Genomic DNA, 27555 nt, shown 5'->3' on the forward strand with positions numbered 1-27555 from the left:
GATATGGACTTTAGTCATGCTCCTGCTATTGTATCATGAAGACAAGAAACATCTGTAAACATCTTTGGAACCAACTTTAAAATCATTGCACATAGTTGGATCTGACAGGATTGCTTGAGTGAAGAGAGAAATACAACTTCTGCAAATTTTCAGGGGATTCAATTCTTTCTTTTTAGGTGGTAGAAAGCATCTTCAGAGGAATAAAGTCTGCATAAACCATCACATGCAGAGACAGTTGAGCCTTTTGTCTCAACTCATGTGCTATTTAGTTATAATCTGCTTTTAAATTCCATGGAAGTTAGTGGGAAGGAGGAAAGGACCTAACATGTAACATAGTCTTCCATGTTCCAGGTCTTATCTCACTTAATTATCAATCTCTCATTTAATTATTCGCTCATTTAATCCTCTCATCAAACCTGTGGGGCAGGTATTCTTATCACATTTTACAGAAGAGGAAGTCAAGGTCCAGGGAGATTAAGCAATCTGTCCAAGGTTGCGAGATCACCAAATTGCCAGAATGGGATTCAGACACCAGAGCCTAGGCTCACGAGGTGGTCTCTTTTTCTTAATGTGACCTCTTCCTTTCCTTTACTCTTTTTAATTTCTAGTTTTTCTGCTTTGTCTTATTAGTCTGTTGAAGGACCTAGAATGACATGTGGGAGAGGGAGGCACCTCAGACACTCTAGATTAAAATTTTATCTTGTGAAAGAGGAAACAGACTCAGAGAGGGGAAGTGCTAAGGTCCCAAGGTCACATGGAGAGTTCATATGAGAGTGGGAATAAAAATGAAAACTCACTGTTCCTCGATTGCTAATTCAAATATTCTACTATCTTGTCACACTGGCTCTTCAGTAAAGAGGGGGTAAGATGAAGAAATAATCTCTCCCTTGGCTTCTTACCCATAAGTAAAAAAGGGGGTAAAAAGGATGAAACCCCATCCATGAGCAAAACCAGCTCTGGTTCCTGCTCTCCTGGAAGCTGACAGTGGATGTTCATCAATAATCCCCTCAATGAGTATATAAGTACTAACTGGGATAAGTGTAGCAAGGGCATCTAACAGAGAAGCCAGGCTTAGACTAGGAGTGGGTAATTCAATGGGGAGGGAAGTGGGAACATTCCAGGCTGAGCAAAGGCCATGCAGGTCAAATAAATGAAAGTAGGGCATTGAGGCTGGAGCCCAGAGATGGGGGAGCTGAGAGGGTCACAAGATGAAGATGAGGAGGGAGGCAAAAGCCGGATGGACAGGGCCTTGTGTAGACCCCCACTAAGGTCTTTACCCATTCGACTTTGGGTAAACTTTGGGCAAGTGCTCTGGGAACTTGGAGAGCTGAGGGATGGCTTGGAGTGGATGGAGAAATTCAAGTTGGAGGAAGCCTGCGGCAGGATGGGACTGCTTCATGTTGAGCCACCGAATCCCCATTTAGCTGTGATCCCCTCTCTTAGCCTTAGCTCATTTATTCCCTAATTTACGTGCTTTTTTCTTTCTAAATCCTTTCTCTCTTTTCTTGAGATGGTGGTTAACAGGGCTGTGCCCCCTCTTTGACTTCTCCCTTGGCTTTGTGCCCTTCTTTTTGTCTTTCTCAGACTTTAAAAATCAGAGTTCATCAGAAAGCTTCCTGTATGGCAACAGTCATGTCTGTGCCTGTCTCTCACTTTTCTTCTTGCTGCTAGTAGTAATTCTCTAATCAGAAGAGTATTTTAAAGAAATTCCCCTTCCTTTTGAGTCATTTGCCTCATTGGAGTCATAGTTATCTCTGGTCTGAACTTGTTTCTCAATTAAAAAAATAAGTTGCATTACTTTTTTGGATTCTAGAATATGTTTATTAAATACTGCTAGGGAAATATAAAACATATAAAGAAGAAAATAAAACCCACAAAAAATTAAATAACTACAGGTATTCACTATTATTATTTTGGTGTATTTCCTTTCAGTCTTTCTTTTTTCAAAGCATATGTAGATTTGTTTTTATACAAATGGGATACTTTGAGCATTTTGATATTTGCTTTCCTGAAATCTAGAGAACATATATGTGGTAGACTGGGATCACTAAATGTCCACCAGTTTGTTTATGGGATTACTTCATAAATGTCTGTCTTCATTTTCTGGTCTCCCTTGCAGTTAGATTAGAAGCACATGGTTTGTTCTGGCCAATTCACTGTGAACAGGAAGTGATACGTAATGTGTTACATTTCTAGGCTGATGCAATCAAGGGCAGCTGTGTGCCTCCATCATCTCCAACTTCCTCTGATGCAGTAACTTTGGAAGTCACATATTCCAGATGGTGTGGCTACAAATGGATGAGGTGTGGCTGCAAAGGTACGAGACTAGAACAGCCTGCATTAAACTTTGCATGAGTAAGAAACAAATCTTTAGCTAAGTCCTTGAGATCTGAGAGTTTATTACTGTGGTATAACCTAACCTATTCTGATTACTACTATGTATGACTGTCCTTCCCTTTTCTAACACAAACTTCAAGGTGACATGCACTTTATCTCAAAATTCCTCTTTCACATAATTGGTTCCTTCTTAGATAGAATTGCGTCTAGGTTAGTATTGCTCTCGTCAAATTCTCCACTCTCTGGAAGATTAATTTTCCAATAAGGCAAATTAAGAACCTAATAAGATGCCTTCATTTTGGCCAAATTCTGATTCCAGATATAAAGATATATTAGCTGTGAAAATGGCAATAATAAAGTTGGTACTGTTGAGTTAACATCCCGGGTACAAATCATATTATAATTACACTAAAAATCTAACGTTTATACGATACTTTACAGTTTTTCAAAGCACTTTTTAGAAACATCAATACAAGCATTTTCTGTGATATCAGGATGACTTATTATGTATGCAAATAGTCAATAGCAAAGTTCCTATGCCCCCTGCACAGTTCTCTCCTCCCTCATTTTGGAATGAACTCCTGACTGCTGGGGAGGATGGGCCCCTGATTAGAGCAATTGTGGCACAGAGTGGGGAGTGGCAGGTGTGGCACATGGTGTGCTTGGAGAGGCAAGAGAGTTAGATCTGGCTCTGACTCTAACCAGCTGTGTGACCTTCGGCAATTCCTGCACATCTCTGGGCTTTCCTTATTTATAAAGGAGGAGGTTGGACTGGATGACTACTGAGGTTCTTCTGGCCCTGGCTGTCCATTCCATATTTCATGACTACCTGAACATGACCATGTTCTGCTTTATGGCACCTCTGTGCTCTTGAAATATAGTTGGTTACATAGTGCCCACTCTCGACTCGTTCCTTACTATCCTTTTGTAGAATCTTTCTCTGTCACATGTACAACTGAGTCACAAATAGATACATGCTTTTTAATTACTTTAATGTCAATTTTAACTTTGTTACTCTGAGTAGAAATAGAAATAAATTCCTTTTCTAGTACAGAAATATGTAACAGTTGCTGGTAAATTAGAAGGAAATGGCATTTTTACCCCATCTGTTAAGTGATGATGACTTAGTCTTGTTTTCTAGAAAGCTTGATATACATGAGGGACCATCTAGGGACTTTATTACCCTCAGTAAAAGGAAGTTTAGGTTTCTGAGTTGAAAGCCTAGACACATTTTGGAGTATTTTGATTAAAAAAAGAAACATCCAAGGAAGAATATGATCTTAATTTTCCCTTTTCTGCACTCTTGCATCCATGATGTCTTAGTGCTATCCCCAGTAGGCCATTGTATCCTCTGCTGGGTTGCTCAAAGGCACTATGGCTCCCCTGGGAGAGAAAGAGCACACTGAGAGAGCCTGGACTCAGCAGGAGGACCTGGGGGTAGAGGGGAGCAGGTGTTCCTATAGAGTACAGCTCTGCAAAAGCTTCCTGAAGCCAGCTTGGCAACCTCCTTCACAGTTCCATCGTGTGTAAGGCATTGTATCAGAAGCCATGGGGAAAGAGGTGGCAAAGAACTCCACTTGCCCTTAAGCTTAGAACTTGTGGGGAAGACCTGTGCAGATTACTGATAGTACAAGCAGAAAAAAGGAATGTTGCAATAGAGACACAGCAGACAGACAGGAAGGAAGTGACTGAAGTGAACACAGAGAATTAGGGAAGATTTCATGGAAGCTGCATTTGAGCTGTGTCTTGAAGAGTTAGATTTGAAGTGGAGAATGGATATTCCAGGCTGAGGAAACAGAGTGAGTACAAGCATAAGGCATAACATTGCGTGTCTGTGTCTCCTATTTCGTGGCCTTGAGCAGGTTACTTAACTTTTAGAGCTCTGGTTGCCTCATCTGTAAAACTGGGCTAACAATTTTTACTTCATAGGGTTTTGGAAGGATTAAATGAGATTTTTTTTGTGAGAGTGTTTACTTTAGTGTTAGTTTCCTTTCTCCTCTCCCCAAATGTCCAACATTCTCCCTTTGCTCAGGCTGTTCCCCTTTCAGGATATTTTCCCCTTCCTCTAACCGTGAAATTTAGATCTTTCTTTACTCTGCTAGTGTAGACCTCTCCTTGACATAGAATGGAAAGCATAGATTTGCTGCAGGGAATTTCAAATGTGGCTAGCCAAAAATCAGGTTATAGTCAAAGGAATTCTAAGTAGAATACAAGCTTGTCTACACTCACAACTAGAATATACAACTGTATATACTGGGGGGCTTTGGGGAGAAGAAGAAGAAGAAGAAGAAAAAAAAAAGAAAATTGGCAACAGATGTTAGCTCAGGTGCCAATCTTTAAAAAAAAAAGAATACAAGCTTGTCTATAGTGGGTATAGTAGGCTGGAATAATTATTAAAGGTTATCAATTCATGCGTTCATTCATAGAAGATGGGGATCATACTTGGAGCTGAGGACTGAGTAGTGATTAAAACAAACATGGTTCTGAACCTCATGGAGCATCTCTGCTAGCAGAGAAGCCATATTTTGCACATATGATCACTAATGTGGAGGTTATTAAGAAAGAATTAGTATGGGATGCTATGGAGATCTATGTAGGGGAAAGGGGAGAACCTAATCTAGTCTGAAAAGTCATAGAGAGTCTCTTGAATAAGGTAACATAATGGATAAGAAGGGTAGGATTTAGCCAGATGAAGGTGCAAGTAGATGTAGGGAAAGAGATTCATGTCTCAGGCAATGGGAGCAGCATGTGCAGAGACTAGAAGCTACGCACATGCTAGAAGGGTCATGTTCTATTAGAGAAACCGAAAAAGGGCCAGTGTAGCAGAAGCCAAGAGAGTGAGGGGCAAAGTATCATGAGATGAGGCTGAAGAAGTAGGCAGGGCCAGGTCATGGGCAACCTTGTAAACAAGTTAAGGAGATTATATTTATCCTGAGGGCAGTTTTGAGGTGTTTTAAGCAGGGGAGTGGCAAAATTAGGCTTGTGTTTTTAAAAGATCTATATGGATTCTAAAGGGGAAAGAGCAAATGTGGGAAGAAGGCTATTGAATCATCCAGGTGAGGATGGCTTGGACTTGGGTGGTGGCAGTGAAGATGGAGAGAAGCAGATGTATTTGGGTTATTAGAAGGTTGAATCAACACAACTTGGTGATTGGTTAGACGTGGGGTATGAGGAAGATAGATGGCTCAAAGAAAAGTGCTCACTTAGATGGATGAGGTATTTGAATTATACATGTTCTGGAAGGAGCAGTGAGGAATACCAAAGCACTATATTCTGAGAGAAATGACAGATTTGGAGAAAATGCGGTGGAATGTGAGGAGCCTGTGGGGCAAATCCAGTGGGAGTTGCATGCATGAGTTTGGAGCACAGAAGAGACAATGGGCTAGAACTAGTGATGTGGACTCCTTAGCAATGGAAGTCTTGGAGCGAGTGAGAGGGCCTGGGGAGGATGTGGAGCAGCGAGGCACACGCGCCAATCAGAGGGTGTGCACGCAGGAATGGGCAGGTAAGGGCCACTAAGAAGCAGAAGCCCAGGGAAGTAGGGAGGAAACATGGAGTGTGTTGTCATGGGAGTCAAGGGATCTGACGGCCCTGGTCCATCCACGTGGAGATACAATGGATGTGCCACACACTTCCCAGTGCAGCTGAAATCATCTCCGGTTCCCCATTGGCATTCCTTGTTGCTCCTTCCAGCTTGTTTCAGCACTTTCTTTTCAGTCACCCAGTGTCCTATTCTGTTCCCAGCTCTTTCATAACTTAGAGGAAAGTGGTCTGATAATCTTTGATGCAAAGTTTCTAGGACCTAATATGGTGCAATTTGCAGAATTTGTATCTTTTATTTATTTATTTGTTTATTTATTTTTTGAGGAAGATTAGCCCTAAGCTAACATCTGCCACCAATACTCCGCTTTTTGCTGAGGAAGACTGGCCCTGAGTGAACATCCATGCCCATCTTCCTCTACTTTATATGTGGGACGCCTGCCACAGCATAGCTTGATAAGCAGTGCATAGGTCCACACCTGGGATCCAAACTGGTGAACCCCGGGCCGCCGAAGCGGTACATGCGAACTTAACCGCTGCACCACAAGGCCGGCCCCACATCTATGTCTTTTAAAAGAAGAGCTTGGAAAAAGCAAGGTCTTACCTTGGGCCTGGGAACTTTGCTTTTGTGAGGGCTACTAACCCACTGAGAAAAGTACATACATGGGCATTAAGGTGTATTGTAGTTTAAAATTTTAAAAATTAAGATCGGGCATCATAATACTTTATTCAGCATTTGAATAAACATCCCTAAATCCAGTTCAGACTAGAGGTAGAAGAGGAGAGAATTAACAAAATATTTAAGAGAGACATGGAGCTGTGTCAGAGTAAGGAGAAAAGATTTGAGAGGTACGTGGGGTGGGACCAAAATGTGGTGGGCCTTGCTAAGTATAATATTTGGACTTTCATTTATGAGTGATGAGTAACCTCTGGAGCATTTTGAGCAGAGCAATGAGTGATGCAGAAGATTCTGACAGTGATGAACTCGACAGATTAGCACAGGAAGTGAGTGAAGCTGGGAGAACAGTCTGCTCCTCTAGGTGAAAGGTGAGGAGAGCCTGGGCTGAGGGAAGCAGTGACGGGACCAGTTGGAGGGAAAGGTCTTCCCCGTACAGGCAAGGAAAACTGACACGATGGGTTCTGGGTGTGCAGGAAAGCAGAAAGAGGACTCTAGAATGACATCAAGATCTTGAGTCTGGACAATAGAAATAGAGAAGTTTGGAGGGGGAATTGGAGAGGAAAATGATGATTCAGCCTCTAGACAGTTTGAGTCACCATATATGTTAGTCTTAACTGAATAGATAAGCCTTCCCCTGATTTCCCCATGTTAGTTAGTTCTGCATTCTCTGTGGGCCCTGGGAATTTCTATAGAGCTGAACCTGTGGCCTTGCAGAGTGTGGAAAGAAGGATTTCGTAGAAACAAAGTAGAAAGACAGGAAGTGACATATTCATTGTCTCACAGGTTTGAGGGAGGAAATAGGGTCATCTGACTTTTCAGTCTAAGATTTCCTCAAATGCAGCCTGAAAGGCCATGGATTACGTGTCAAAGCCCAACTTCTGGTATTTACAACCAGTGGGTGAAGTGTGGATTAATTAATAAGTGGGGTTTGGGAACCCATAAACCATTTGGAAAAATAAAATACGGAAAAATTACATTTTCTTCTTCATACTAAATTAAATTCCAAATAAATTAAAAGCTTGAACATAAAAAAATGAAACCGTAAAATTACCAGAAGAAAATAAAGGCAAATATTTATATAATCCTCGGGATAAATTTCCTTAGGATGAATTTCTAAAAGTGGAATTTATGGTCCAAAGGCTTATGGTACTTTATTGCCAAATTACCTTCCAGGAAGGTTGTGTCCCTTTACACTGCCACCAGCATTGTATGAAAGTGTCTACTTTCCTACCCTTTTCACCAGTGCTCACTATTTATACTTTTCAAAAATTTTATTAATTTTCTGTTACTGGCTTTTACTCTTTTTTATTGAAGGTGTTCAACTTTTTATTGTTAGCTTTTAAGAGCTCTTCATAAAATAACAATGTAAACTCATCGACACTGATGAAGTAAATATGTTTTCTTCCATTTTGGTCTTCATTTCAGTTGCTGAACCATATGTGTTTTATGATTCCATTTTATAAAAACAAATAAGACTGATTGGATATATACCAATATGTCAATAACAGTAATATTTTGGTGGTAGGATCACAGATGTTTTTGATTTTCTTTTTTGTGCTTTTCTTTATTTTTAAAGTTTCTACAAGTAATGTATTTTACTTTTGTTATAACAAGAAAAACATTTAAAATATTTTTGAAAACATTAAGACAACATTTAAAACATTTAAAAAATGTCTCCCCCAATTGCTTATGAAAATTTTACAAAGATCTTCCTCTGGCCTTCAGTTCTTGGGAAAATTCTCTTCTGGGCTCCTGAAGTGGGGGTACTCCTCTCTGCATTGGACAGCTTGGTAGTTTTTTGGGTAGTCGCTCCCGTATAAAAGTCCTTCCAGTCGGTCCCTCGCCAGCTGAGCTGACCCCATGCTTGCATTACTTAATATTCTGGGAAATCTTTCTGTCCAGCCCTCACCACTATAATTGAGCCAGGCCCTGGAACTCGTTACTTTATTACCATCCACTTGTATTCTCGTAATGCAAATCTCTATTAAAGTCTAATTCGGCATTTCCTGTCCCAACTCTTCAGTTTCATTAAACAAAGACTTTAGAAAACTCCTAGTATATGCCTAGACCTTCTACCTTTTAGAATTTTGAGCTGTTTTCCAGTCCACCCTCTTCCTCAGGGGTAGGAGTAATACCTTCTATTACATTCCTGCAATGATGAGGGTCATTCAAAAGATGGGACACCTGTAACTTTGTGAAGCAGCTCACTCTACAGCTGGACAGCTCTCTTATTAGAATGTTTTATCTTCTGGTGAACCAAAATCTGTGAGCCCCTCTGTGAATTCCATCTGTTTATCCAAGGTATGTCCTCAAAGACGCATGAAGTTCTGACACAAGAGGAGAGCCCTTCAGGAATGTGATGACATCTCTTATGTGCCCTCCTGAGTCTTCTCTAACTGCTCCTCACACAACTTGTTTCTTAGACCCCTCGTTGAGCTGATCACTCTCCTCAGTACAGGCTTAGTGTGCCCAGGGACCTCCTGAAATAGGGTTGACTCCTAAATAGTCTGGGTGTGAAGGACCCCGTGGGCTTACTTTCTGCTTCTGATGGATTGTGTCTTAGTCACTCTCCATTGGAGCAGAGGTGAACCACACTTTTCTTCTTTTAAATCCCTAGCAACTTTGTCTCTTGGCCAAACAATTTGTGTTAAGAATTGTTTTGAGGATAATTGAGGAGACTGTTAGGAAACTGCAACTTTATTCAGTTTAGGGGATGGAGTTCCCGTGTGCAGGGGCCCTGAGTGATCAATGCATCTGCAGGGGACTAGTTGTTTCATTTCTCATTGCAGTAAGAAACACGTGGGCTTTGGAGTCAGACAGATTGAAGTTTTCCATCATCTTTCCTCATAAGGTACTTGTGAAAATCAAGCAAAGTGTGAATTTTCTGGTAAAAAATAAAGACTCAAAAATATTCAAGTTCCCTTCCTTTGCAACTGATGTAGTCCTTACGATATTTGGAAATTTGCATCTCTCATAGAAATGAAGTTTATGTAATGTATTATAGCAAGACCTTCTTCACTGATCTATGTAATTTCCTTGGCTACTTAATTAATATTTTACTAGGTGATAGGGCCAAATTACCTCCTTACCAGTCCCCTGCTCTGTCTTCTGTGCCTCACTGCCTCTGTATTTGTGTATGTACCCTTCAATTAGGCACTGTTTAACCCAGTCAAGCTGCCAGCTTTTAGCTCATTTTTATTTACTGTAAAAGATTGATTGATCAAGCAGCAAGTATTATGTCTAGGCCTGGCACTGTTCTGGGTGCTGAAGAAGATACCAATGTAACTCCAGACTCTCTGGGCCTCAATAGACACCTATAAGAATGTCTAAAGTGAAAAAGACTGACCATAGCAAGTGCTGATGAGGGTATGGAATAATTAGAGTTTTCATACACTGCTGGTGGGAATGCAAAATGATACAACCACTTCAGGAAACAATTTGACAACTTCTTAAAAAGCTGAATGTATATCTGCCATATAATCCAACCCTTCTACTCCTAGGTCTTTATTTACCCAAGAAAAATGAAAGCATATGTTTATGCAAATACTCATGCCGAAATATTCATAGAAACTTTGTTTGTCATTGCTAGAAACTGAAACAATTCAATGTTATCCACAAGTGAATGCATAAACAAACTATGGTACATCCACACAGTGGAATACTACTCAGCAATAAAAAAGAATGGACTAATGATACACACAACAATATGGATGAATCTCAAAATAATTATGCTGAAAGAAGTCAGAAATTAGAGTATACAGTGTATGATTTCATGTACATAAAATTCTAGAAAATTCAAACTAATTTATGGATACAGAAAGCATTAGTAGTCATCTGGTGTAGGGAGGCCAGGAGGGAAAGGAAGGGTTACACAGGGGCATGAGGAAACTTTTGAGGGTAATGAATGTGTTCATTATCTTGATTGTGGTCATAGTTTCAGTGGTATATGCCTATGTCAAAATTATCAAATTATGCACTTTCAATTTGTACATTTCTTTGATGGTGAGTTATACCTCAATAAAGCTGTTAAAAGACTATACATAGAAAAAACATAACAAGACTCTCTGGGCCTCACAGCTGTGTGGGTGTAAAGGAACTATAGTAACAAAATAATTCCAGTTTCTCTGGCCCCTGTTTCCCTCTGAGCAAGAACTCAGTCTCACCCAGCTTATCTCAGAGTCCTCTGAGGCTATCTCACTTATATATCAGCCAGGCAGCAAACGGCTCCACACAGCACCACCCCTGCTGTTGCTGAGAGCTGCCTGTGATGCTTCATGAGGGCACAGTATTGGAATTGCTGCCAGGGAACAACAGAGAAGGCTGATGTCCGTGCCAGAGGCCTGTCTCTTCCAGAGGGGCTGTCCTCTGAGGACCTGCGTGGGTACAGGCACCAAAGCTGTTCTGCATCAGTACAGAAGAGGGAAGAACACGTCCCTACCCACTCCGTCTGTGTCCTGGGCATTTTTACACCCATGTCTCATAGAGTCTCTGGTGAAATCACTCCTTCAAGTCCCTTTTTCTGTGATTTCCTGTGCCTGGGCAGAGGCATCTACTAAAGAAGAATGCCATACTGTTTTCTCACCGCGATTCCTCTGCAGGTTCTCCCGCCCCCACATACAGATCAGCTCATGCCAGTGAATGACTTCCACCTGCTTGCCCAACCCAATCACCTGACCTGCCTGGACATGTTGTATCCAAGCATGGCTGCCACAGAGGCCTCAGCCAGGCACTTCCACCCCACGGGGGAGGCTTGGTCTAGCTGGCAAGCCCCAGGAATGGAAGACTTTTCCTATTTCCCACTTCCTGTTCCTAGGTTTCACATCAGGGGAGGAAGGCAAGGCAGAAGAGGAAAGAGAAGCTTTGAACTAAATGTGGGATTGGTGTTCTTCTTCCTGCCCTCCTCACCAATTCTCATCATGAAAATTTTCAGACATTCAGACAAGTTTAAATAACAGCACAATGAACATCTGCATACTCATCTTCCTAACCAGTAGTCCTCAATGTTTTGTCACATTGGCTATACATGCACTCAGGTAGGCTAATGCTTCTTTTCTCTCTCATTGCTACTTTTGAGAGTAAGGCATTGGTGTAATGGTCACATGTGAGACTGAAGTTTTGATTTTGACTGGGCAGACTAACCTGGAACTGAGTTTTAGTTACTGAAATGAGACTGTCAAGACTGTTTTTCTTCTGCTTTTTAAGTCTAGTTTTAAGAAATAGTACAGTTTTATTATTTTGTGTTTTTTAAAAAAAATCAAAGTTCTGCATTTAAAGAATCAAATAGTTCTATAAGATTTCTTACTAAAATTCCTGTCCTCTTCCCTCATCTCTCCCATTTGATATTTAATCCTTGTTTGTAATGGCATGCTTGTTTTATTACTTCTTAAACTTTAAGTTTTAGGCATTAATAATGATCTTCCCACTTTGGAAAGTCAGAATTGAGGTTCTTTGTCCTGCCCCAACCTCCACCATACACATCCAGTTTTCCCACTTCCTCGTCCTCCTAAATGCAGTTACATCTTAATTTTCTTAGATCAATAATCAATCAGTATTTATGTTATTATGAACATGTAAGTGCTATCCAGAGCCCAGCCACTTAGTAAACTAGGTACCTTCCCTTTCCAGTTCAACATTTTATTTTTTCCTTGAGCTAATAATTGTCTTTTTCATTTTCTTGGTTTTTATGTACTTATTACTAGGACTGGATACAGTTTCTATTGGTAGCCCTCTTTAAGAAAACAAATATAAAATTACAAGTACAAAATTAGGTACAGGGCCTTGGAAACGGCTCCTGCAAATGAAAGGTCCTGAAATTTAAGCTTGATTAGCTTCACAGTAAGTCCACCTCTGATTACCATTAATTCAACCCTAAACTTCCCACAAATTGTTAAAATATCCTCTTAAGACATTCAGAAATGTTAGGTGATTTCTTTTGTTTTAGAAAAGAAGATTTCCTAGAACATTCTGACCTGCTCCAGTTTGGACTGGTGGCTTTCCTTATTGCCGTGTACAGCCTCATCCTGGGATCTCCTTCACCATCAGGATTCCCTGTGCCTCACTCCTGCACTGGATCTCCTCCTTCTTGTTTCCCATATTTTCTTGTATCTTGGTTTACTCCCTTTAGTGGCTTTTTGGGAAAAGGTACCTTAGAAATATAAAAAATTTTTAGGAACGTTCATGTCTAAGAAAGTCTTTACGCTGACGTTTGGTTGATAGTTTGGCTGCATATAGCATTCTACTTTGGAATTAATTTTCCCTTAAGATTTTGAAGACTTTGTTCCATTTTCTTCTAGCTGCCAATATTGATAGAGAGAAGTCTGACACCATTCAAACGTCCAATTATTTCCATGTGACTCTTGTTTTCTGTCTGGAATATCATGGGATTATCTCTTTATCTCCAGTGTCCGGAAATTTCATGGTGTGGGTCTTTTTTCATTCGTTATGCCAGGCACTCAATGGGCCATTTCAATCTGGAAACTCGTGTCCTTCAAGTTCTGAAAATTTTATTAATTGATTGTTTGGGTAAGTGTCTCTCTTCTCTGTTTTTCCCTCTTGTCTTTTTCTCAGAGCCTCTAGTATCAGCTTCGAGTCGATCTGTCGTCTAAATATTCTTGGTGATTCTGTCCTATTTTCTAAGTCTTTATCCTTTTTGCTTTACTTTCTGGGAGATTGCTTAACTTTGTCTTCCAAATCTTTTATTGGGCTATTTCTCTTATCATATTTTCTTGTTCTTTGAATATTCTCCCCTTTCTTCTTCCATAGTATTTTGTTCGTGTTTCATGGTCCTACTATCTTACTATTCTGAGGATATTCATAATAGTCTTTTTTTTTTTTTTTAAAGTTTTTTTCTCTTTGCATAGTCTCTTTCTTCTTTCTGCTCTTTTGGGTTGATTTTTTTTTGATATCCATCTTGCTAGAAACTTTCTGCAGGTGTTTAGTAATCCTAGATTTGTGGCTTATATGTGAGAGTAGGCACTCAAAAGCTAATTGGAAGGTCTGAGTTTATGGGTGAGGCTTGTTGGCTGTGAGTGTCATCATCCGATGACCTGGCAAGGCCATTGGTTTGGAGACCCCCTAATTTCAGTATTGGCCTGATGGTTCCTCAGGGAAGGCTCTTCCGGTCTCCTGCCTGAAGGTTAAAGGCTCTGCCATCAGCCTTCTGCAAGTGGTATAGGGCAGAAGGGCTAGGATTCTCAGCATCATGCTACATGCTTTCATTAATCATCCTCTTTTCAATACTTTCTCCCACCTTCAAATGTGCCTGGTAGCCCCTAGTCCAAAGATCCTTTACTTTACACTCTACAGAATAAACTTGCTGTCTTCTGCTAGTATGAGAAAGGTAATCTGGGCTCTAACTATATATTTTCCCCCTCTGTTAATGTCATTTTTATTATTACCCAGACATTAAATTGCTATCATGTTGTTCTTCAAAAAGACTGAACCAGTCAGCAACAGATGAGAATTTCCTCACAGCCCTGCCAGCACTTTTATAAAATAGCCTTATTGAGGTAAAACTGATGATGTATAACAAATTGCACATATTTAAATTGTGCAACTTACATGTTTTGATATACGCCTGTGAGATCATCACCACGATGAAGATAGTGAACATATTCATCACCTCATAAGTTTCCTCAGGCCTCTTGGTAATCCCTTCTCCTCATCTCCTTCACTCCCAAGCAGACACTGATCTGTTTTCTGTCACTGTAGATTAGTTTCCATTTCCTAGAGTTTTATGAAAATGGAATCGTACAATATGTACTTTTCTTTGGTCTCTTTATAAGCTTTCAAACAATCTTCTATATTTTACCCTGCACTCACACTCTCAGAGGCACTAGATGTTCGTTGGTTCTGTTTTTCCACTGCTTGCTGAGGATCAGCTAACACTTGTCCAACTGCTTTCCAGCTTTCAAATTTTTTTTTGCTTAAAAAACTCCTGAGTGAGGCTGAGGACTCTTGAATTTTTGTTGTAAATGTGAACTCAGTGAAGTGCATGCCAGGGAATTACCTGATTGATCAAAAAAATTCATCTCTCCCCCATTGTCGCTGTCTTCTTTCCTCTCCTCCCGATCCTTGTGGGTTTGTTCCTTTAAAGATTCCCTTAATGTTATTTTAATGGGTTCTGTGGAAAGGAATGGAATTAGGTGAAACAGTTCACATCTGCCATCTTTATGTGGAATCTGAGACTGTTCAGATATGAAGTTTGTTTACCAGAAAGTGTTGCGCTGACCTGAGATGTCAGAGAGGTCTGACAGAGCATGTGTGAAGCAGTTGCTGGAGGAAAATAGGTGATTTCTTCTTTGTAATTTATTAAGTTCAGACTGCCCAATAGATTGGTTATATTTGGTATTCAGTAAAAAGTAGTTTCTCCTCTTTCCTTCTCTTTGTCCCTCTCTCCCTCCTTTGCTCTCCCCTTCTCTCCCTTCTTCCCTCCTTCTACTTCGGCAGCTGCTTTGGGGAAACTTTTCAGGCTGTCTCTCTTGTCAGGAGGAGAATGTGCCAGTCCATGGGTAAGGGAGATATCTTGCAAGGATAAAAGATGCTACAGCTCGGTTCAGGATTGCATGAAGGTCAATGGAGATATCTAAGGAGTCAGTTAGGGATGGGTCCTCCTGCCAACAGAGATCGCAGGGGGAAAGGACAAGAGTTAAGGCTAAGCCTCCATGTATAGGGATTCCAGGGCCTCAAGCCAGGGAGAGAACTTTAGGAGGCCTGAGCCAGCAGGGCCTCAGCTGAGGAGGAGCAGCCTGAAGTCCAAGGAGGACTTTTTTTGTGACCAGGTAGAAAGTTTCTCCCTTATTCAGGGAGACCAAGTGGCTGATGAGCTACGGGGCATGGAGAGACATTCCTGGGACAAGTTTGGGAAATAGGCTTAAGTAGGATCAGAAAGTTCTTATTGATGAATCTTTTCATCTGTAATCTTAGAAAATGGAATCCAAGGCCTCCTGAGAGTGGAGGGTAGGTGGAAGGAGGAGGGACAGCTGGAGCTTAGGTCCAGGGCAGTTGCAGAACCAGTGCCCAGCTGTCTCTCAGGGGCTCTGCTGAGGTCACTCCAAAGATGAGAGATTCTTAGCCCTGCTGGTTGGTATTGACACAGTGAACCTTATTATAGCATCTACTTCCTTTTCTTTCTATGAAAGTTTAAAGGTCAGCATTTCCTCTTGCAAAGGAAGTTCCACAAATGTTCCATTTCCAACCTTAGAAATAACAAGACATCAAGATTATTGCAAGCTCCTGTTCTGGGGAATTCCCAAGGAAGTGGAGGCAGAGTCCTGGTGGAGACAACGTGAATTCAGAGTGATTACTCAGTCGCAGCAGCAGTAGCAGCAGCAGGGACCAAAATTTCCCCACACGTGTCTCAGGCTCGCATTTGCCAACTCAGTCTCTAAGTATTTCTATTGACAGAAAAAAAAATAGCTGTGGGTGAAAGAATTCATTTTTCAGACGTGAGTTTCCACCCCTCATTTGCTTGGAGGTCTGTCTTACCTTTCTCTGGGATGGCAGACACAATGGCCCCGATGTCATTATTGGGAAAGGGAAATGCATAGGTATCTATGCTTGAGTTCCATCTGCTTCTAACAATAAACAGAGATGAATGTCAAGTGTGTAGACATTCTACAGATTGTATTCGAATCACAACCAACGACTTCCAAGGAGTTGGCCAGGAATGTAAGTTGTTCTGGGCATCCCTCCCCTCTTTGGGGTAGATCATCCAAAGCTCACTTTCTATGGATGCAGGGTCAGGGGTCAAATGTGAGTGATGCAGCTGTACTGGAGCCCCAGAGTCCCATATGTCATTTATCATACGTACATGTGAATAGCTGTGGTGTCAGGTCCAAGTTTAGGGCTTTCCTATCATCTCTGGGGGAACAAAATTTCCCTCCTAGCCTGAGATGCTTCTGTTATAGAGAGGCCTTTTTTCTTTTTGACTAATGTGTTATTTCCAGACACTTTGTTTAAAAAATGTAGATAGCTTACTTAGGAGAGGTAGCATTGTGAATCAGAGCAGGATCAGAGCCAGTACAAGAAGAGGAGGGGAAAGTTCAGGGCATGGCGTATTATTGCATTAGGTGGGGTAAAAGGGAGAAGGCTGAATAGGAGGGAGAAGTGGTTTTAGCTTTGCCCACCCCCATGCCCAGCTGATGATAGTCACCTTGTTCTTTATTAAAACAACAAAGGCAATTGGGCCGGAGCTCTATCTTCCCATCACAATACCAAATCTTCCCACCTTCCCTTCTATTATGGCGGCAGATGTGTCCCTGAGGACAACCCTCAACCTGAGCTCTGGCTTTTATCCCCTACTGCCCACTCAGAACTCTTCTCTCAGCTACATCATCAATTCTTCTCTCTCTCCTGGGTTGTTGCCATCAAGTTTGAACATGCCCAAGTATCTGCTTTCATAAAGAAATCCTCCCTTGACCCCATGTTCGTCTGCAGCCACCACTCTACTTCTTTGTATTTCTTCCCAGGGGGTTGTAATTTTATTTCTTGTCTCCACATCTGCGACGCTCGATTCATTCTTCATTCTATTCCAATGGGTCTTTTGTATCCACCATTCCTTTGAGACTCTCATGTCAAAGTCACCATTGACTTCCATCTAGTGGCAACTTCTCTGTCTTTGTCTTTCCCTGTTTCTCAGCTGCACTGGACTCAGGTGAACACTCCCTCCTTTTTGAAATGCTTGCTTGCTTTGATTTCTGTGATACCTGGTTTTTCTCCTACTCCTCCCCTGCCCCTGGCTGCCTTTTTCAATCAACTTGCTGGCTCCTCCTCTCATACCTCTCAATGTTGGCATGTCCCAGGCTCAGCTCTAGGTCTGCCTTCTTCTCAGGAGATCTGATTCAGTCCCAGAGCTTTATTTACCTTCTGTTTGCTGTTCATTCCTAAGTTTATATCTCCAGTCTGTGTATTTTCACTGAGCTTCACCCTTGATTATCGCTCCAACTCTTCGACATCTTCACTTGAATATGTAATTGGTGTCTCAAACTCCAAAAGAGACCCCTTAACTCACCACTTACTTTAACCCTGTCCCTCTCCTGATCTTCCTCAGTAAATGGCACCAAGATTTACCCAGTTACTGTGATGAAAAATCTAAAAGTTTTCTTTGATTCATTTATTTTCCTCATTCCCATATCCAATCCACCAGGAAAACCATTACGTCTACCTCTCAATTAGAAGTTATCTCTTTATTCTTTTCTTCATCATCCATTAACGAAGCCTGGATGCATGATAGTCTAAGCCACCATCATCCCTTGAATGGTGCAATAGCCTCCTAATTGGTCTCTTCGCTTTATTTCTGCTTCTGTACAGTCCATTCTCCACACAATGGTTAGAGTAATGTTTAAAAAACATAAATCTGGTAATGTTACTTTTTACTTAAAATCTTCCAATGGTTTCCCAATGATCTTGTAATAAATCGAAATTCCTCAATATGGCTTACAAAACCTAGGTTATGGTGGCTCTGACTTGTCTCTTAATTTCATCTCATACCACTCTCAATGGTGTTCTGAAGCCTCTCATACCTGCTCATGAGAGCTGGCTGTGTGCCTCTCTTTCCAACTTTGCCTTTAGTGTTATCATGTTGGTAGCTTGGTATGTGGAAGTATTTATACCTTGGAAATTGGTAAATGCTACAAACTATGACTTTTTGTTTTTTTCTCAGATGGCCAGTTGTTAAAACACTTCCTATCACACCACTGATTCTCCCCTTTCTCATTATGCTCCAGCCACACTGGCCTTCTAGGCTTTTCTTGAACTCATTCAGCAGATTACTGTCTCAGGGCCTTTATACTTATAGTTCTCTGTCTAGATTGTTCCTCCTTTCTATGGTTGAGGCCTTCTTATCATTTAAATCTTAGTTCGAAGTCATTTCCTAGGAGAAAGATTCCTTGATGAGCTTATTAAACAACTTCTTTCTCAACTCTATCACATCACTCTGTTTTATTGCTGTCACAGCATTTACCTCTAACTGAAATAATTTATTTTCTTACTTATTAATTGTCTGTCTCCTCACATTAAAATTTTCCCTGCTGTGTCTCCAGCACCTGGCATGTGGTTGGTGCTCACTAACACTATTATAAGAATAAGTGAACTTTGTTTTATTGTTTCTCTTCTCTGGACCTCAATTTCCTTTACTAAAAATGGGATCATTGAGGTGACATCACTAAGACAGTAAAGTAGGAGATCCCAGCTTCCATCCTGCCACAAAGATCAACAGTTAGACAGCTATCCATGAACAAAAGCAACTGTGAGAGAGCTCTGAAGTCCACTTAAGAAACTTTAGCAGCACAGTGGAGCAAAATCCTGAGAATAGCTACACAGAAAGGGAAGGAAGAGCAACTTCCTTTTGCCTGCATCATCGCATCCCCCAAACCAGCACTGCTCAGCACCAAGAAGGAACTCCCAAGATAGAAAAAGTTCCCCTAGCTGGGAAGGAGAAAGTGGGGCCAGCAACCAGCTTCCCCAGCCTTTTGGGGCATTGCATGAAGGATCTACTTCAGTTTCACTCCACCCAGAGATCAGCAAATCTAGATGCATAGAGACAGCTAGGAGCAAGGAAGAAGAGCAGGGGCTACCAGTATCAGGTAGGCAATAGGAGTGACCATGGTTCCCAGTAAACTGCTCTGCAGAAGACCCCAGCAGCTTTCACGACTGAAGAAACCAACAGCCAGTACAACCACCGTGGACCCCCTGCAGATTTCACTGGTTTTTGTCCCACAGGTATTTGTATTCCCAGCCACCAGTTGCCTGAGTCCCTTCCCACTTCCTCCCTCCTGTCCCAAACAGAGCATGGACCTGCACTCGCAGTCAGTCCAGTCCTTTGCAGCTGTGTGAGTGCAAAGCACCAGCCTAGACCCCAACAGCTGACCCCCACTGTTGTGCAAACACTTGGGGCTAGCCCCTCCAGCTGTACACTTGCATGCCACTGGCCTGACTGTCACCACCAGCCTCTACTGCCATGTGTGCACCCATGGCAAGTTCTTGTAGCTACGGAAGTGTACACTGACAGCCAAGGCCCTAACAGCTGCTTGTGGGCTTGGATCTGGCTTTGTCTCTTGTCACTGGCCTGCACTACTGGGCTCACCTTCAACTAGCCCCTAGCTCTGCATCTGCACACCCATGTCCCAACTCCCATCACTGGCATCTGCTGCTGTGCATTTGTGGGAAGACCCTGCAGCCATAGCAGTACCAATGATAGCCAGGACCCTGCAGCTGCTAGTGCACCCACGGTTGGCCCAGGCCACTGCTGCTGACTATGGCCCCTGCTACTACATATGTGTCTGCAGTTGGCCCCTGCCACTACATGGGGATCTGTATGCCCCTGTACTTGGTGCCCTGTACCACTAGATCTGGGTCACAGCATGCTCTAGCATGCCCCCACCTGCAGGTGAAGGTCTTTCCTTATAAAAGTCTGCAGAGGACACCATTAAGAGAATCAATCGGTGCATCATTAGAATCCAGAAGGAGAAGAGAGGGAGAAAGTGGCAGAAAGCTTATTTAAAGAAATAATGTCTGATAACTTCCCAAACCTGGGGAGAGATTTGATATCCAATTTCATGAAGCTAATGGGTCACCCCATAATTTCAATCCAAAATAATCTTCTCCAAGACACATAATAAAACTGTCTTAAATCAAAGACACAGAGAGAGTTTGAAAAGAAAAAAGAAAAAAAATAACTTTTCTCATGCAAAGGAACCACGATAAGGCAAAGGAGATTTCATAGAAGAAATTTTGCAGGCCAGGAGAGAGTGGGATGATATATTCAAAGTGATGAAAGAAAAACAAAATTTACCACCTAAGAATACTTTACCCAGTAAAATTGTCCTTCAGAAATAAAGGTGAGATAAAAGGTTTTTCCTAACAGACAAAAGCTGAGGGAGTTCATCATCACTAGATCTGCCTTTAAAGAAATACTGAAAGAAGTTCTTCAAGCTTGAATGAAAGGATACTAATTAGTAACATGAAAGCACATGAAAATATACAACACACTGGTAAAGGTAAGTATATAGTCATATTCAGAATACTCTAATACTGTAATATGGTGATGTGTTAACCAGTTAACTCTAATATAAATGTTAAAGGACAAAAGTTTTAAAATAGCTATAGCTACAATCATTTGTTAATGGATACACAAATAGAAAGATGCAAATTGTGACAATAAAAACATAAAATGTGTGTGTGTGGAGTAAAATGTAGAGTTTTTGTATGTGATTGAAGCTAAGTTGTTGTAAGCTTAAAATAGACTATTATGTCAAGTAATCAAGTAATCCTTAGGGTAACCACAAAACAAAAACCTATAGTGAATATGCATAAGATAAAGAGAAGGGAATAAAATTATATGACTATGGAAAATCATCAATTCATAAAGGAAGACAGCAAGAGAGGAAGGAAGGAATAAAGGAACTACAAATCAACCAGAAAACAACTAACAAGATGGCAATAGTTAGTCCTTGTCTATCCATAATTACTTTAAGTATAAATGGATTCAATTTTCCAATCAAAAGGCATAGAGTGAGAAGAGTTTGGAAGGTGGTTGCATAGAAGGATCCTGAGCTCACCTCTTCCCATGGGCACAATAGATCTACAACTACATGTGGGATAATTTTCTCTGAGGGAGATCTGAAAACTGAATGAAAAGAGCTTCTACAACAAGGGACAACACTGAGAGGGGTAGAAGAGGCAGAGATATGGTCCCACTGAGGAAAAAACCACATCCTAGTCACAATGTTCTACAGTTGGGAGTGATCTCAAAGGTATGAAGCTTTCCCCAGAGAAGTGAGAGATTCAGTCTCTACATTAGTCACCCCCGCCCTTAGACCTAGGACAATAGGGACAAGACCGCAAAACACTTGGCTTAGAAAACCAATGAAGAATATGCCCAGGAAAACTATAGAACTACAGGGAAATGAAAACTTGTTCTTGAAGGGCTCATGCACAGACTCACTCGATCTGGAAACTAGCACAAAAGCACAAGATAGAAAAGCACATAATCCGTTGGTGAAGGAGATCCACTTACTAAGCTGGAGGCAGGAGGCAGCTGGGACTCCCCCCAAAGACTGACACTGACAGCAGATATTTTTGTGACCTCATTCAGCCATGCTGATGCTGGCACTGGCAGGCACCATTTTGGAATTGCCTCTCTAGTCTGTTAACTCCAGGGCCTGCCTGCCCACTAGCATGCCTGAGGCAGTGACATACCACCAAGCCTCACAACCAGCCACACTGGGGGTCTGCTATGCCCACCAGTGTGTCTGTGACAGTCATGCACCACCAGGCCTTGCAGCTAGGTTAGCTGTGCAAGGGGTCTGCCCCACTCACATGCACCTGCAGCAGTAGTGTGCTGCTGGACCTTGCAGCCAGCTGGCCCAGGGACCAACCCTGCCTACCGGTGCACTTGCAGCAATTACAGCCCTGCCACAATAGAAGGGCACATGCAGCCCACACAGAGGATATCCCTGGAGCACTTGGATCTGGTGACCAGAGGGGAGTGAGCTTCTGGACATCTCCTACATAAGGCCACTTTTCCAAGATCAGGAGATGTGGCTGATCCACCTAATACTTAGAAATAAACACAGAGACTTAGGCAAAGTGAGGAGGTGGAGGAATATGTTACAAATGAAAGAAAAAGGCAAATCCTCAGAAAAAGAACTAAATGAAACAGAGATAAGCAATCTACCTGATAAAGAGTTCAAAGTAATGATCATAAGGATGCTCACCAAATTCAGGAGAAGAATGGATGAACATAGTGAGAACTTCAGCAAAGAGTTAGAAAATATAAAAAAGAACCAATCAGAGCTGAAGAATACAATAACTGAAAATAAAAATTCACAAGAGGGAATCAACAGCAGATTAGATGATACAGAAGAACAAATCAGTGATTGATCAGGACAACAGAGTAGAGGACATCACCCAAGTGAACAGGAAAAAAAAAAAAGAATTAAAAAATATGAGGGTCATTTAAGAGACCTCTGGGACAACATCAAGCATACTAAGGTTCTCATTATAGGGGTCCCAGAAGGAAAAGAGGGAGGGAAAGAAGCATAGAACTTATCTGAAGAAATAATAGCTGAAAACTTCCCTAACTTGGGAAAGGAAACAGATATCTAGATCCCAAACAAGATGAACCCAAAGAAGTCCACACCAAGACACAATATAATTAAAATTGCCCAAAATTAAAGATAAACAGAGAATCTTAAAAGCAGCAAGAGAAAAGCAACAAGTTATGTAGAAGAGAACTCTCATGAGACTATCAGCTGACTTTTCAGCAGAAACTTTGCAGGCTAGGAGGGAGTAGCATGATTTATTTAAGTGCTCAAAGGAAAAACCCTACAACCAAGAATACTCTACCCAGCAAGGTTATTACTCAGTACAGAAGGAGAGATAAAGAGTTTTCCAGACAACCAAAAACTAAAGAAATTCATCACCACTAAACCAGCCTACAAGAAATGTTAAAGGGACTTCTTTAAGGGGAAAAGAAAAGGCCACAAACAGAATAAGAAAATGATGAAAGAAAAATATCTTGCTGATAAAGACAAACACATAGTACAGGTAATGGATCAACCACTTATAAAGCTAGTATGAATGTTAAAAGACAAAAGTAGTAAAATCTATATCTACAATAAGAAGTTAAAGGGTATACAAAGTTAAAAGAAGTAAAAATATATCATCAAAAACATAAAACATAGGAGGGAGGAGTAAAAATGTAGGACTTTTAGAATGCGTTTAAACTTAAGAGGCTATCAGCTTGAAATAGACTGCTATATGCATTGGTTATTATACATGAACCTCATGATAACTACAAGCCAAAAACCTATAATAGATACACAAAAAAGAAGGGAACAGAGAAGAACTACAAAAACATCCAGAAAAGAATTAACAAAATGGCAATAAGTACATACCTATCAAAAATTACTTTAAATGTAAATGGACTAAATGTTCCCATCAAAAGATATAGAGTGACTGAATAGATAAGAAAATAAGACCAATATATGTGCTGTACACAAAAAATACACTTCAGATCTAAAGACAGTCACAGACTGAAAGTGAAGGGATGAAAACAGATATTCCTTGCAAATGAAAACAGAAAGAAAGCTGGGGTAGCAATACTTACATCAGATAAAACAGGCTTTAAAACAAAAACTGTAACAAGAGACAAAGAAGGGCATTATGTAATGATAAAGGGAACACTCCAACAAGAAAATAGAATGCTTATAAATATCTCTGTACCCAACATGGGAACACCTAAATACATAAAGCAAATATTAACAGTTGTAAAGGGAGAAATTGACAGTAACACAATAATAGTAGGGGACTTTCACACCCCCCTTACGTCAATGGATAAATTGTTCAGACAGAAAATCAATAAGAAAACATTGGCTTTAAATGACATATTAGACCAAATGGACTTAATAGAACTTTTCATGTATATGATATATGGAATATATAAATATATACACATGCACACACACATACATATAAATAGAACATTCCATCCAAAACCAGCAGAATACACATTCTTTTCAAATGCACATGGAACATTCTGTAGTAGATCACATGTTAGGCCACAAAACGTGTCTCAATAAATTTAAGAAGATTGGAATCATATCAAGCATTTTTTCCAACCACAATGGTATGAAACTAGAAATCAATTACAAGAGGAAAAATGGGAAAAAACACATACACGTGGAGGCTAAACAACATGCTACTAAGCAACCAATCCGTCAATGAAGAAATCAAAGAGGAAATAAAAAAATACCTTGAGACAAATGAACATGGAAGTGCAATTGTCCAAAATCTATGAAATGTAGCAAAAGCAGTTCTATGAGGGAAGTTTATACTGATGCAGGCCTATCTCAAGAAACAAGAAAAATCTCAAACAATCTCACTTTACACCTAAAGGTAACTAGCAAAAGAAGAACAAACAAAGTCCAAAGTTAGTAGAAGGAAGGAAATAATAAAGATTACAGGAAAAATAAATGAAATAGAGACTAAAACCAATAGAAAAGATCAATGAGACTAGGAGCTTGTTCTTTAAAAGATAAACAAAACTGATAAACCTTTAGCCAGACTTATCAAGAAAAAAGAGAGTGGGCTCAAAAAAAATAAAATCAGAAATGAAAGAGGAGAAGTTACAACCAACACCACAGAAATACAGAGGAACATAAGAAATTACTATGAATAATTATATGCCAACAAATTGGACAATCTAGAAGAAATGGATAAATTCCTAGAAATATATAATCTTCCAAGACTGAATCAGAAAGAAATAGAAAATCTGAACAGACAGATTACTAGTAATGAAATTGAATCAGTAATCCAAAAACTATCAACCAACAAAAGTCCAGGACAAGACAGTTTCACAGGTGAATTCTACCAAACATTTAAAGAAGACTAAATAATTATTTAAAAAAATTAAAGAGAAAGGATCACTCCCAAACTCATTCTATGAGGCCAGCATTACCCTAATAGTAAAACCAGACAAAGACATTACAAAAATAGAAAATTACAGTGGATTCCAAGATGGCGCCGTGAGTAGTCCTCTTTGTCTCTCGCCCTTCGAGTCTACAGTTATTTGGACACTTATCGCTTGACAAAGGATATCCAGACAGCATCTCAGGACGTCTGAGACACCCACGCGACTATACATCGGAAGGCGGACGGACTTTCCTCCGGGAGGATGTGGAAATAGGTGAAAACTCTCAGACCCCAACGGGCAGCCTAGTACCCGCAAGCGGCTTTCTTCCAACGGACGCCCCCAGAGGATCCACACACATCTAGGGCAGGAGCGAGAACACAACAGAGGAGCGACGGTGGAAACAGGTGACCAGAACCCTACTTAAACCCCCTGCAATTACTCCTAAACGCAGAGGGAAACTTTGGAGTTGCACACCTGAGCCCGCGGGGAGAGTCTCTCCCCGCCAGTGGCGGGGAGACCCAGCCTGGTGCTCGGGGCGCCCGGAGGGTCCCAGAGAGACGCCCGCCCATACAGAGATCATAAGAGAATACTATGAAAAACTATATGCCAACAAATTGAACAACCTGGAAGAAATGGACAAATTCTAGACTCTACAATCTCCAAACTGAATCAGGAAGAAATGGAGAATCTGAATAGACCAATCACAAGTAAGGAAATAGAAACGGTAATCAAAAACCTCCAAAAATAAGAGTCAGGACCAGACGGCTTCTCTGGAGAATTTAAAACATTCAAAGAAGACTTAATACCTATTCTCTCAAACTGTTCAAAAATTGAGAAAGATGGAGAACTCTAACACATTCTATGAAGCCAACATCACTCTGATCCAAACCTGACAAGGACAACACAAAGAAGGAGAACTACAGGCGATATCACTGATGAACATAGATGCAAAAATCCTCAACAAAATTTTGGCTAACCGATTACAGCAATACATCAAAAAGATTATACACCATGATCAAGTAGGATTTATACCAGGGACACAGGGATGGTTCAACATCCGCAAGTCAATCAACGTGATACACTACATCAACAAAATGAAAACCAAAAACCACATGATCATATCAATAGATGCAGAGAAAGCATTCGACAAGATCCAACACCATTTATGATAAAAACCTCAGTAAAATGGGTATAGAAGGAAAGTACCTCAACATAATAAAGGCCATATATGATAGACCACAGCCAACATCATACTCAATGGACAAAAGCTGAAAGCCATCCTCTGAGGACAGGAACAAGACAAGGGTGCCACTTTCACACTCTATTCAACATAGTTCTGGAGGTGCTGGCCAGAGCAATTCGGCAGGAAAAAGAAATAAAAGAATCAAATAGGTAACGAAGAAGTAAAACTCTCGTTGTTTGCAGACGACATGATCTTATACATAGAAAACCAAAGAATCCACAGAAAAACTATTAGAAATAATCAACAACTACAGCAAAGTAGCAGGGTATAAAATTAACGTGCATAAATAGTAGTAGAAAATTACAGGCCAATATCTCTGATGAACATAGATGCAAAAGTCCTCAACAAAATATTATCAAACCAAATTCAACAACATGTTAAAAAGATCATAAATTATAATCAAGTGGGATTTATTCCAGGGATGCAAGGATAGTTCAACATCCACAAATCAATCAATATGATACACAACATTAACAAAACAAAACAAAACATAAAAATCATATGATCATCTCAAGAGATGTAGAAAAAGCATTTGATGAAATTCAACATCCATTTATGCTAAAAACCCTCAAGAAAGTGGGTATAGAGGGAACATACCTCAATGTAATAAAGCCCATAGAAGACAAACTCACAGCTAACATCCTCCTGAATGGTGAAAAGCTGAAAGCTTTTCCTCTAAGATCAGGAACAAGATAAGGATGCCCACTTTCACCACGCTTATTCAACATAGTGCTGGAAGTCCTAGCTGTAACAATCAGACAGGAAAAAGGAATAAATGGCATCGAACTGGAAAAGGAAGAAGTAAAGCTGTCACTATTTGCAGATGACATGATATGGCAAATAATATCTTAGAAAACCCCAAAGACTCCACCAAAAAACTGATAGGACTGATAGAAGAGATTAGAATTGATAAATAAATTCAGTAAAGTTGCAGGATACAAAATAAATATATAGAAATTAGTTACCTTTCTATACACTAACAACAAACTATCAGAAAGAGAAGTTAAGAAAACAATCCCACTTATAGTTACATCAAAAAGAATAAAATAGGGGCCAGCCCAGCTGGCCCGGTGGTGTAATGTGCTCCATTAAGTTTGTGTGCTCCATTTTGACAGCCTGGAGTTCACAGGTTCGGATCCCGGCTGCAGACCTACACACTGCTCATCAAGCCATGCTGTGGCAGCATCTCACGTACAAAATAGAGGAAGATTGGCACAGATGTTAGCTCAGGGACAGTCTTCCTCTAGCAAAAAGAGGAAGATTGGCAACAGATGTTAGCTCAGGGCTAATCTTCCTCACCAAAAAATAAATAAATAAGTAAAAAGAATAAAATACCTAGGA

At 40.6% G+C, this 27555-nt stretch overlaps 1 protein-coding gene across 2 annotated transcripts in view; it reads left to right on the forward strand.

The window, feature by feature from the left end:
- Positions 1-27555, forward strand: part of IL37 (interleukin 37) — a 171047-nt gene that overhangs the window by 24828 nt on the left and 118664 nt on the right. For both annotated transcript variants that reach the window (XM_070573626.1, XM_070573627.1), the window contains exon 2: positions 2197-2317. The gene's annotated coding sequence lies outside the window, so the exon portion shown is untranslated. The remainder of the gene's footprint in view (positions 1-2196; positions 2318-27555) is intronic.

The sequence above is a fragment of the Equus przewalskii genome, chromosome 14 (genome assembly GCF_037783145.1).
Source record: "Equus przewalskii isolate Varuska chromosome 14, EquPr2, whole genome shotgun sequence".
NCBI classification, from domain to species: Eukaryota; Metazoa; Chordata; class Mammalia; order Perissodactyla; family Equidae; genus Equus; species Equus przewalskii.